This window comes from Nicotiana tabacum, chromosome 3, assembly GCF_000715075.1.
Source record: "Nicotiana tabacum cultivar K326 chromosome 3, ASM71507v2, whole genome shotgun sequence".
Lineage (NCBI taxonomy): Eukaryota > Viridiplantae > Streptophyta > Magnoliopsida > Solanales > Solanaceae > Nicotiana > Nicotiana tabacum.
In genome coordinates, this window is record NC_134082.1 from 52273931 (window position 1) to 52282935 (window position 9005).

The 9005-nt window shown below is 40.7% G+C and overlaps 1 long non-coding RNA gene across 1 annotated transcript; it reads left to right on the plus strand.

Annotated features, from left to right (window-relative positions):
- Nucleotides 1-5400: 5400 nt before the first annotated feature.
- Nucleotides 5401-7334, plus strand: LOC107778730 (uncharacterized). The gene is made up of 2 exons (XR_001646441.2): nt 5401-6017; nt 6816-7334. It is a non-coding gene; the product is annotated as an uncharacterized LOC107778730 (long non-coding RNA).
- Nucleotides 7335-9005: the final 1671 nt, after the last annotated feature.

Below are 9005 nucleotides of genomic sequence, written 5' to 3' on the forward strand. Positions count from 1 at the left end.
TCCTTTCTTCCCAAATCTCATAACACCCTTCATGGGCGAAACCTTCAGCAAAACCTTCTCACCAACCATGTAGGACACATCTCGAACCTTCTGGTCCGCATAACTCTTCTGTCGCGACTGCGCTGTACAAAGCCTCTCCTGAATCACCTTCACCTTCTCTAAGGCATCCTGAACCAAATCTGTCCCCAATAGCCTAGCCTCGCCGGGCTCGAACCAAGCAACTGTATATCTACACTGCTTCCTATACAAAGCCTTATACGGAGCCATCTAAATACTCGACTGGTAGCTATTGTTGTAAGCAAACTCTACAAGCGGTAGAAACTCATCCCATGATCCTCCGAAATTAATAACACAAGCACGCAACATGTCCTCCAATATCTGAATAGTACGCTTGGACTGCCCGTCCGTCTGAGGGTGAAAAGCTGTGCTCAACTCCACCTGAGTACCCAACTCTCGCTGAACAGACTTCCAAAATTGGGAAGTAAACTGATTACCCCAATCTGAAATATAGAAACTGGAACACCATGCAGCCGAACAATCTCCCGAATGTATAACTCTGCTAACCACTCTGAAGAATAGGTAGTACACACAGGAATGAAGTGCGCGGACTTGGTCAGCCGATCCACAATCACCCAAATAGCATCGAACTTCTTCAAAGTCCATGGAAGTCCAACAACAAAGTCCATAGTGATACTCTCCCACTTCCACTCAGGAATAATCATCTACTGAAGCAAGCCACCCGGTCTCTGATGCTCATATTTCACCTGCTGACAATTGAGACACCGAGCTACAAATCCCATAATATCTTCCTTCATTATTCTCCACCAATAGTGCTGCCTCAAATACTGATACATCTTTGTGGCACCCGGATGAATGGAATACCGCGAGCTATGGGCCTTTTCCAGAATCAACTCTCGAAGCCCATCCACATTGGGCACACAAATCCGGTCCTGCATCCTCAACACACCATCATCACCAATGGTCACGTCTCTAGCATCCTCATGCTGCACTCTGTCCTTAAGGACAAGCAAATGCGGATCATCATACTGGCGCTCTCTGATGTGATCATATAAAGAAAACCGAGAAACCACACACGCCAACACCCGACTGGGCACTGAAATATCCAATCTCACAAACCGATTGGCCAAGGCCTGAACATCAACTGCAAGAGGTCTCTCCCCAACTGGAATATATGCCAAACTCCCCATACTCACTGCCTTTCGGCTCAAAGCATCGGCCACCACATTGGCCTTTCCCGGATGGTACAATATAGTGATATCATAATCCTTAAGCAACTCCAACCACCTCTGCTGCTTCAAATTAAGATTCTTTTGCTTGAACAAATACTGAAGACTGCGATGATCGGTGAATACCTTACAAGATACACCATACAAATAATGCCTCCAAATCTTCAATGCATGAACTATGGTAGCCAACTCTAAATCATGAACGGGGTAGTTCTTCTCATGGGGCTTCAATTGTTGAGAAGAATAAGCAATAACTCTACACTCCTGCATCAATACACAACCAATCCCAACTCTCGAAGCATCACAATATACGGTATATGAACCTGAAGCTGATGACAAAACCAATACTGAAGCTGTGGTCAAAGTTGTCTTGAGCTTCTGAAAGCTCTCTTCACACTAGTCTGACCATACAAATAAAACGCCCTTCTAAGTCAACTTGGTCAAGGGCGATGCGATAAATGAGAATCCCTGAACAAACCAGCGATAATAGCCTGCTAGCCCAAGAAAGCTACGAATCTCTGTGGCTGAGGACAGTCTGGGCCAACTCTGAACCGCCTCTATCTTCTTCAGATCAACCTGAATACCCTCGCTGGACACCATGTGCCCCAAGAAAGCCACTGAACTGAGCCAAAACTCACACTTGGAGAATTTTGCGTAAAGCTTCTCCTCCCTCAATCTCTGCAACACAACTCTCAAATGCTCTGTGTGCTCCTCCTGACTACGCGAGTACACCAGAATATCATCAATGAATACAATGACAAACGAATCCAGATAAGGTCAAAATACACTGTTCATCAAATGCATGAATGCTGCTAGGGCATTGGTTAGCCCTAAAGACATCACAAGGAACTCATATTGACCATATCTGGTCCTGAAAGCAGTCTTAAGAATATCTGAATCCCTGATCTTCAACTGGTGATAACCCGAACGGAGATCAATCTTGGAGAACACTCTCGCTCCCTGAAGCCGGTCAAATAAATCATCAATGCAAGGCAATGGATACTTGTTCTTATTTGTTACTTTGTTCAATTGCCTATAATCAATGCACATTCTCATGGTGCCATCCTTCTTCTTCACAAACAGAACGGGCGCACCCCAAGGTAACACACTAGGCCGAATGAACCCCTTATTTAGGAGTTCTTGAAGCTGCTCCTTCAATTCTTTCAACTCTGCTAGTACCATACGATACGACTGAATAGAAATGGGCTGAGTGCCCGGCACCAAGTAAATACCAAAATCAATATCCCTATTCAGTGGCATGCCCGACAGGTCTGCAGGAAACACATCGGGAAAATCCCTCACAACTGGGACAGAATCGATACTGGGAGTCTCAGCTCCAACATCTCTCACAAACGCTAGATATAACAACCAACCCTTCCCAACCATATGCTGGGCCTTCAAGAAAGATATCACTCTACTAGGAACATGATCAGTCACACCACACCACTCGATCCGTGGTAATCCCAGCATAGCCAAAGTGACTGTCCTAGCATGACAGTCCAGAATAGCACGACATAGAGATAACCAATCCATGCACCAAAATGACATCAAAATCTACCATGCTCAATAGCAATAGATCCACCCAGGTCTCCAGACCCCCAATAGTCACCACACATGACTGGTACACATGGTCTACAACAACAGTATCGCCCACCGGGGTAGATATATAAACAAGTAAAGCAAGAAACTCACGGGGCGTACCCAAATAATGAGAAAAGTATGATGATACATAAGAAAAGGTGAAACCGGGATCAAATAACACAGAGGCATCTCAGTGGCAAACTAAAACAATACCTGTAATGACAGCGTCTGAAGCAATGGCGTATGGCCTGCCTGGAAGTGCATAGAAATGGGCCTGACCACCCCCTGATCGACCTCCCCCTCTAGGGTGACCCCTGGTTGCCTGACCTCCACCCCTAGTTGGCTGGGCGGGTGGTGAAGTAACTGGAGCAAAAGTTGAGGTCTGACCCCTCTGCTGGGACGAACTGGCAACACGACGAGGATGCTGCCTCCACACATGCCCAAACTCTCCACACTCAAAATAACTCCCAGGTGCTGGAGAAGGGGACTGAAGGGAACCCCGCGCACTGGAGTGACTAGCTGATGCACTTAGCATAGAGAACCCTGAGCCGATGGGGCACGAGATGAACTCTGAGCTGGAAGGGCGCTGAGTGAAGGCTGGCCCTGCTGAGAGCCATGATAACCACGACCTGAAGAAGCCCCGCGATACTCTGGACGGGCCAACTGAGAAGGCTTGAAAGAATGACCTCTACCATGCTGGATTTGGCCCCTCGAAAGAGCACCACTGTAACTGCCCGATCCTCGAGGCCTCTTGGCCTCCCTCTCCTCTCGATCCTGACGGCGAACCGTCTCAATCTCGCGAGCGATATCAACCACCTCCTCGAACGTAGCACCCAACACTCTCTCTCTAGTCATAAGAATACAGAGATGATAGTTAAGGCCATCAACAAATATCCTGATCCTCTCACGATCTGTCGGAACCATCCAAACGACATGACGAGCCAACTCAGAAAACCTCGACTCATACTATGACAGTCATATCCCCCTGTCGCAACCACTCAAACTGTCTACGCAGTTCCTCTCTGCGAGACTGCGGTACATACTTCTCCAAGAAGAGAGTGGAGAACTCCTGCCAAGTGAGGGGCGTTGCTGCCACAGGCCTACGCCTCTCATACGCCTCCCACTAAGTGAAGGCAGCCCCAAAAAACTGAAAGGTGGTAAATGCCACACCACTGGACTCAAGAATCCTAGCTGTACGGAGCATCCACTGGCACTTATCTAGAAAACCCTGGGCATCCTCGCCCTATACTCCGCTGAATGTTGGAGGCTGGAGTCTACCAAACCTCTCAAGATGACGCTGCTCATCATCTGGCATAACTGGCACAACAAACTCCTGAGCTGGTGCAACCGGCTGGGCTGGAGGTGCCCCCGATGTCTGAAGTCCCTGCACTACCTGCTTAGGGGTGCTAGCAGCGGGGATCTGATTACCTCCCCCGGCCTGTGAAGTAGCTGCTGCTATATTAGCTGAAACTGCCTGAGCCAGGCTAGTGCAAACTGATAAGATCTGTGCCAAGGCCTCCTGAAGACCCGGAATCACGATGGGCACAGCTGGTGCCTGATATGGTGCTGCTGGAGCATCCATAGCTGGAGTCTAATCCGGAGCTAGGACAGCTGGTGGATCTACAGGTGCTACCCTCGCTGCTCTGCCTCTGCCGCGACCACGACCGCGTCCACGACCTCTGGTGGGCTCAGCTGGTGGCACTGGTGGTCATCCACCTCGTCCTATAAGGGACCTAAAGCCAAAATTTAATATGAGTCCTAAATTTTTAAAAGAAAGTTATACAATATGTTTTTATTAAAAGTCTATTTTTCTAGCTTTTTTAGATATAAAGTGTTAATAATCCTTTTTATAGTTGATTTTCCCTAATAATTCATTTTCAATTGATAATATAGCCAACTCATTTAATCTTTCTCGAGATATTGTTAATTTTAAATTAGATTTTATAAAGTAACAAAAGTATATAACTATTGGAAGCTTAAACTTCTTGGAGAAAGAAGGCGAGTAAGAATATTAAAGAGAAAGATAGAAAAATGTAGATGTTTCTGAAATATGAAGAGATCGAGAAAAGAAAGATTAACTTGGACAAATTAAAAAAGGGAGAGTAAAATTTTTACACGTTATCTAACGAAGGGGTAAGAAGTAAAAAATTGAAACGCTAGAAAAACTTTTCATCTACCCATGTTTAAAATAAGTCAAATTATTACTTTATTTATGTATCTAAAGAGCTTTCTTTCCCTTTTATATTAAAAACTTTAATTTTGTATTAAATGTACTAAATATTAATTTTTAAATACCTATAAACCTATTATTTAAATAATGGGGCCCCTAAAATTTTGGGGACCTAAGGCACAAGTCTTACTACTTAACACATTAGAGCCGACCCTATATTGAGTTAGTTAAATGAGATTAACATTCATTATTTTCAACAAACATACTCTTTTTAACTTTTTATTTTTATATTATGTGATTTGTTGTGTACCTCTTGATATAAATACACGCGCAAAGCACGTACCATAAAAGTGGTATAATGGAAAAAAACAACAGCAGCTAGAATGGTAGAACCTACAGAAATTGTCAAAGCTCCCATTAAGATTGGTGCCAGCAACAGGTAAGAACAATAATTTCTTTTCTACTATATTAGAAGTGTGAGTGAAGCAGCTGAGGAAGACATCACTTCGTCAATATGCTAGCTTAGGCTGTTATAATTTTTGCCATAATTTTTCTATTTTATTACGTTGAATGCCATAGGTGACTTTTAGTAAATAAAGGAAACTTTGTGGGCATTGAAGGGCCAGTTGTATAGATAATAAATGGTTTAAAAGTTGCGGGCTTAGCCTCTGTTGCTGAGTCAATGTATTAATAGCAAAGCACGTAGATTTTTCCCTTTGACAACTGGAGTTAACTTTGGTGCTAATCTATATGAAAATTTGCCTTTATAGCGTTTTGTGATCACTTTTCCTTTTGAATTAGCTACCTTCTTCCTACTACTTTCCTCACCACCGCTCACCAAAATTCCTTTTGCTTTATGCATAATCTATCACCAAAAGTTCTCCAGTAACACAATCCACGTTTGCAGTGTTTATTGGTTTGAAAAGCTCTGCTCTTTTCCTCTGATTTAACCCTAGATCCATTTACCCTCTAATATTCTCAACTACTACTGGGTTTCTATTGTTTCCTCCGGGATCTAGGTAAATTATATATTTGTGTGTTTGTCGAAGCTAAATTTTCAGGCATTCTACAATTTTTGTTTCTTTCTTCTCCATTGTGTTAATCTTCAGTATATACAATAAAGAGAAAAACCAATTAAACTTGAGTAGAAGCAAAGAAAACAACTTGGATACAAAATTAAAGTTTTTAAACAACCTTGGACGAGAGCTCGACAAATTTGAATGTGACCTCATGGGCGAACTCCAACTCAACCTTGGAGCTACTTTTTTTTTTTTTTTTTTTTTTGCAAAAAATAGGGGCATTTTTTAGGTGGTTTTGGGTCAGATTTTGGTGCGCTTTTGCAGCTGGGTTTGTTGCTGATTTTCAACTAATTTTTGTTGCTTTTTTTTGGCTATTTTCGCAGTTAATTTGTTGCTATTTTTAGAGCTAGAATTTTTGCTTTTTTTTTTGGCTGAGAAAAGGGCGAGAGTTGTTGAGTTTCTGGCTAATTTTGGGCTAGTTTTGCTGGTTTTAAAAGATGAAGTTTGGTATATTTTTATTGGTTTTTGGGTGGTGCTTTGAGAGTGCTTCAAGATGGTTTTCATGGATGTTTAGATCTGGTTTTTAAGTGGTTTTTGGGGTTAGTTTTATTTGTGTTTTGGAGGTGAGAGGAGCTAAATTTGGGGGCTGATTGTAGCCACTTTTAGGGGCTACTTTACATCAACAATTCGTTACTTTGTTCTGTGTATCGTCTCCACAATGCATGCTGATGTTCAGTGTTATGTAGTGCATACATTTTTTTTGTAAGTTTTGGTTTGATTTATGTGAAACTTTCACAGACGAAATTACCAAGATGTTTAGGCTGGGCAAAAATGTGGACTCAATATACTGGCAAGAAAAAGGAAAACGCCAATGCTCTAAAGAAAGAGGCACCAAAATAAAATAAAGACGCCGTGAAATATATAGGGCGACATCAGCTGATAGAAAAGAACTGAACTTATTGCAGTGGCGGTCGACATATCTTCATTCTAGAACACAGAAGCCAATCAGTACTTCCACTGAAGTATCAACCTCTTATAAATTTAATGGAGAGTTTGTTGAACAAACAGTTTCTCTAAGAGGAGTCTCATCTTCTATTCTGAGAACAAGTTTGTAAACTAAGATTTTGTTATCTTGAAACGAACTATGAGACATTAAACATTTACATATTTAATACGTTCATAACACTTTTTTTTGTCTTAGAAAATATTTTCACAGTTCAAGATTCCCCTGTTTCTATTAACGTCAAAGATGTATGTGATAGCTCCTGTATTTTTGAACTTGGTAAGTGTGGAAGTATGGTGTTCAAATTTGAAGAATGTTTAAACATCCAGAGTTATATGCTTAATTCTTTATATCTTAGGGTCCACATCGGGAACATGCGCTGAACAAAATGATATTACTATGCATAACACTACAAATAGAGGTTTGGTTTCTTATAGCTTTAAAGTCATTTCAACCATTTATTTTTCGAGATTGACATTTTTTCCCTTTGATTAACCTCAAAAACCACAGGTCGTAGATATAAAAATTGGGTCAGTGGAACATTATTGACTTGCCCAATAGCCTTTATAGACTGAAAACTATACCGAATTGTAAATTTTGTAGAGCCAAAAGATTTCAATATGAATCACCGGGATTTTGTTGTGATAATGGATCAGTGAATTTGATTCACTATGGACTACCTGCTCAACTCCTAAATCTTTATTTAGGAAACTCTGAGGAATCCAAACATTTTCGCACTTATGTTAGATTGTATAACAATATATTTACATTTACTTCTCTTGGAGTGAATTATAACAGAAATTTAGCAAGAAGAACTTGTGGTATTTATACGTTTAGAGTTCAAGGGAAAATGTATCATTTCATAAATGACCTCCTGCCTTCGGGTCAACCAGCCAAAAATCTACAGTTGTATTTTTATGATACTGATAATGAACTAGCAAATCGGATGGCATTCTCTGACAAGCTTAACGAATCGGTTATCAGGACTTTGATTGACACATTAAAAGTTAATCCATACTCTATCTTTTTGAAATCTTTAACAGATATCCCAGAATTATCAAACTTCTACATTGCGCTTAAGTCTGACTCTGATTTAGATCAAAGAACATATAACTTACCAACATCATCTGAAGTAACAGCAATATGGATAGATGATGGAAGTAGTTCTAAGATTTCTCAACCACATATTCGAATTTATACACATAGTAATAAAATTCAATTGGTAAATTTTTACTATGGTTGTTATGATCCACTGCAATATCCATTGTTATTTCCTTATAGACAAAACGGACGACACTGTGGTATTACAAAGATTATTCAAACGAATAATACTATTAGCCACGGAACTTATTGTGAAAATGAACAACTACCAAGTGTACAAAACATGTGTTCAGTTGACATGCTACTTGACATGGAAGCAGAACTTCTGGAAAAAAAGAAACGAAAAAGAAATATTGTGTCATGCCGTGAGTATTATTGTTACAAGCTCCAAATGAGGGATGGCAAAGAAAATGGGGTTTTATATACTGGAAGAGTATTCCAATAATACTCAGTTGACGAATCTATCAAGCTTGAAACTCAAAGGTTAGATTTATATTCATTTAATCAAGATTTATTTCGAATTGATGCATTTGCGGGGATTCTTGATGTTCTAAGACATGATGAGCGAGAAGCATATAACATAGGCAGACATAGTTTTTTACCTGCAAGTTTTATAGGAGGTCCTAGAGATATGCGCCAACGATATATGGACGCTATTGCGTTAGTGCAAAATTTTGGGAAACCTGATATATTTTTAACAATGACATGTAATCCATCATGGCCAGAAATAGAAAAACATTTATTGGTAACAGATGAGGTGCAAAATAGGCCCGATTTAATTAGTCGAGTGTTTAGAGCTAAGCTAGAGGAGCTTAAAACAGATATATTGAAGAGAAATATATTTGGAAAAGTTGCTACTTTTATGTACACTATTGAATTTCAAA